The sequence below is a fragment of the Alligator sinensis genome, unplaced genomic scaffold (assembly GCF_000455745.1).
Source record: "Alligator sinensis unplaced genomic scaffold, ASM45574v1 scaffold872_2, whole genome shotgun sequence".
Taxonomy (NCBI): domain Eukaryota; kingdom Metazoa; phylum Chordata; order Crocodylia; family Alligatoridae; genus Alligator; species Alligator sinensis.
In genome coordinates this window covers 694,961-699,338 of record NW_005842132.1, presented here as the reverse complement: position 1 = coordinate 699,338, position 4,378 = coordinate 694,961, and positions in this window count along the sequence as shown.

Sequence of the window (4,378 nt, the reverse complement as noted above, 5' to 3'; positions counted from 1 at the left end):
CATCCCACAAAGCCCTTCCCTAGCCAGTCTCCCGGAGAGGCCCCCTCTGCCTGATGATATTTAGGACTTTAATTTGCATCAGGTTCACCACAAGTAATTTATTACGGCCGAGATACAGGGCATATTAATAATGAAAGTTTATTGTCTAATTGCTAATTGACTGTGAGGGAACTGTGTTCCCTGGGCTCTGCCTTTTTGCTGCTGAGGAAAGTATTGAGGCACGGTTCATTTGACCTTCCACCTTTGCGTGGAAATTGCTTTTCAGAAACAGGCTGCTTTTTATTAATGGCTAAGACCCAAGTCAAGAGGTTGTCAAGCCAAAAGGAGGCTGAAGCCAAGTGCCTCAAATGGATAATACATGGGTGGATTATTCAATGCCACCACTGAGAGAGAGCCTTCTCCTCTGCAGTTCCTGCCATATGGGACAGCCTTCTGTCTCCTTCCCCATCGCTTCTTCCCCAGCCCCTTGCAATACAAAGTACATGTGTTGGCTAGGGTTGAACCCCAAGTATTGATTTGCACCTGAACTTTCCCATATAGAGATAAAAAGGCCAACTGTGAAGTCTTACTCCAGATCTGCTGGAGTTTCCAGAGTTCAGCTTCATCGGGTGGTTTCTGTACTGCGTGGCGGGGAGGAGATGCAGATTTTCCAGCCACCCTCCATGTGTCCTCCAGCATGAGGCAGGCCAGAAATGTGGCTGGAGTGCACGGCCCTTTGGTGGTCCCTTGCTGTTTGAAGCCTGAGGTTGAGAGTTGGGGTTAGAGCAGCCTCTTGTTCAAAGCTGCCCTAATTCACAGCTTGGGTATGGACAGACATACAAAGAACTGAAACAGGACGGGCAAGCAATCCTGTTCACCCATGTCCAGCCATGGCAGAGCTGTTTCATATGGAGCTTAGAGTCCTTGGTCCAGGCAAGTATTAAAGCGCAGTGCTAACTTTGCATTCAACTTGCTGTCTTGATGCCACTGAGTTCAAAACCACATGAAATTGCCCTTGGCTTCAAATGCATGGTTAGCTGTAAGGCATGTGCACGTTGTGCCTTAGACATTCATATGGATGCCAAGCAAAGTGTCTGAGTGATTTAGGAGCTGGGCCCCATTAAAATAAGCAACTTAAGAGCCTAAATCCCTTTGACTTTCAATGGAATAATACCTAGAATGACTTGAGGGGCTTGGAAATCTGATTTGCTTTTGGTCTTAAGCCTCCATGTTGCTTAGGGGCTTTTTCACACCATGTCTGAATAGCCAGGATTCAAAAATAGCCAGGAATTTTGGAAGGAGATAGACCACAAACCCTCTGTCAGGGTACGAGCCAGCGTCTAACAGGGATTAGAAAGAAGCTACGCTTATAGGTTAAGCTGATCTTTCACACCTTTGGCAGACGTGCTGCTGACAACTGCTGGAGACAGGTTACAATGCAAGACAGGGCCCTGCTCCGATTGAGCTGGAAGGTCTTCTGTGGCTTTGGCAATGATAGCTTTCAACAGCCTGTGCTATTTCTGTCTGCAATCAAAATCAATATAAAGAAAGTGAAAGGATTTTTTTTTTCACTACAAAGACCTTCTCCATCCTGTTTCCTGCTTGGCCACACACCAGCCTTGTGTGTGCTCCAGAGAGAGACCTCACAAACTCATCATCTGGCTTCTCGCTTGCTTTCAGGCACCATCCGAAATTGGGTCGCACTTGCTTCCGCTTCTTCTCCGTCCTCACCCTGCAGGATGGGTCTCTTCCAGTTGAATTAATGGCCATTTAAAGGGGCAGGGAGAGAGACACGAATAAAATGCATCCCTGCTCCCCCCCAAATCTGGCGAGCCAAAGAGAAAATGAGTCTCTGGAAGATGGATCTGTCTGTATAATCATCAGGTTCTGCATGGCTGCCCCTGCTCTGAAAAGCCACGGAGGGATGGGTGCAAGCAGAGAAGACTGTAGTCTATTAAACTTCCTTTGAGAGCCTGCCAGACTGACAACAGCTGGAAGAAATTAACATTTCAGGTCCATCAGCCTGCAAGATGGTCTCCACCCCTCCCCGCACCCCAGAAAAGAAGGTTTGACGGCAGTGGTCTCGGCAGCTTCACCTCTGCCAGCTGTCTGAGGTCACCAGCTCCAGTTGTGGATTTGATCAGTCTTTTACCTGCAAAGGAGAAGTGCCAAGCAGAGCAAAGATCATGCCTTACAGTAGCTGAGAGATGGCACAGATTTCAGGGCAAGGAGTGGGGGGCTGTCCCTCTGGAGCAGGGGCATGGTCCTCTCCCTGGATCTCCTGACAAACTTCTGGGTCTAGGAGTGGCAGGACACTGACAATGCTCTTGTCCCACTGTTTTCTATGTGGGTGTTTCTCTAGGGTGTTCTTGATGTTTCCAGAAATTGTGCCTGGTAGTTAGAGGGTAGCTCGTGCAGTTTTAAGACCAGGATTGACCAAGATACATCCTGCAGGACAGATCTCACCCATGGAGCCATGACATCCAGCCCATGAGTCTCCCCAAAGGGCCAGAAATTTGGCAGCAGGGGAGCGGTGGCAACAGGAATTGCTGTGGCTCCTCGAGCCACTCCTGAAAAGTTAGGCGAGATCTATTCATGCCTCGAAGAGAGCTATAATCAGATCCCCGGCCTCAACTTCATTAAATGCCATTGCTTTTCCTACCAGCTCATTTAAAACCCAGCTGCAGGCATCTGGGCAAACATACAGGGCCTTGAATTTATGCTGAGGCAACCATTTCCAATTCCAGGCCTGCTGGGATAACATACCAGCCCGTAGCCCAATGGTGTTTCCCCCAAGCTTCTTCTCTGGCGTTAATGCTTCTCCTCCCATCACAAAAGAACAAGTGCCATATTCTGATCCCCATCACACCAGTATAAATAGACTCAAATAACACTGGGGTGCCATGCTATCTGGGTCCTGCAATAGTATCTTGTATGTTCTTTCTTAATGAAGGGTAGGAGTGAGATCTTCTCTTCCGGTTGTGTTTGGAGCAGGAGTTCAGCTGGACTTTCTGCCATTGTAGAGATCACAAAAATACCTGGGAGAAACCACTGCTTCAGAAGGAGCTGACATTAGGCCTAAGTGTATTTGGAGCGGACAGATGCTCTAGTCTTGTCCCAGGGTTTTTGGTTGTAGCCGTGTTGGTCTAAGTCTTGCCTGCCTAGTTTTGTCCCATTACTTTCTAGCAGCAGGAAATGGTATGAGTAGACTGTTGTGGAGGAAGATCAGAGCATGCAACCTATCCCGGGCCTGGCCCGGACCAGCGGGGAACTCAAAGCTCCCATCATATGAATGGCTGTCGGAAGTGATGTACTAGGATGGTTTTGTTTTATCTATTTACACTGCACTCATTCTTAAGAGCTCCAGGCATGGCCCAAGGCTCTGTAGCGCTGTGTAGAAACACAGATTAAGCAGAGATACTAAAGCTCGGCCTACACTATGAACTGGCTGGTTACGGGCGTGATTCTTTTTAACAGAATTTTTTTTAAGCAGCAAAAGCTCTAGCGTAAATCCACGTGCGAAGCTCATTTCATTTGCAGATCTCCCGTAAGCTGCACCAACGTTGCCAGTATGGCAAAGATGGCTTTGGTGCTCAAAGCTGCATCTGCTCTAGGAGGGTTTGCTGGTATAGTCAGACTGGCAAACCATTCCTGACTGTTTCTCTGCAGACAATCCAGGCCTGAATCACTCAAAGAACAGCGCAGCTGTGTCGGCTGTCAGATACCTGCCTTGCAAAACCTAGCAGAGGCTTTTCAGAGGGGATTGGCAGGAAGAGGTGCCTCATAAACCCAAATAGTGATTTCCTGCTGCAGTCGGTGGGAGTTGTTTTCTTTACAAACGCAGCTGAAATTGGAGAGGAGACGGTGTTAGTTTAAATATCTCAGTACCGGGGAGCTTGCTGTGTAATTGAGACTGTGCCAGCAGCTGCCACACACACCCCGCAACATTTGAAAGCCATTACCAACAATATTTTTGGAGGAAAATGAGTGATATATACCTTTAGCCTACACTGAGCTGCACCGACTAGACTGAAGCCGTTGAGAATTGTAGAATCGCTGTGTTCAAACAAAATGCTCTGTCTGTCCGAAATCGGGAAAGTTGGCAGTTGTTTCATGCATGTGTATAATAGTGCAAACACACACACTCACCTCTAGGGAAAGTCTCACACACTCTACACACACACACACACACACACACACAGCTTCACATGGAGGTGACAGTCGCACTATTGTGGGCAGTGGGTCTTCCTTGTGCCAGGTGCTGTACGCAAGACGTAGGAGATGGTCTGTGCCCTTGAACCCTTGTGGTCTCAATAGACGAGGTAGAGAACAGAAGATTGCAAAAAGTACAAGGGTGGATCCGGTGGGAGAGGGGGTGCACTTGTGCACTTACACCTCC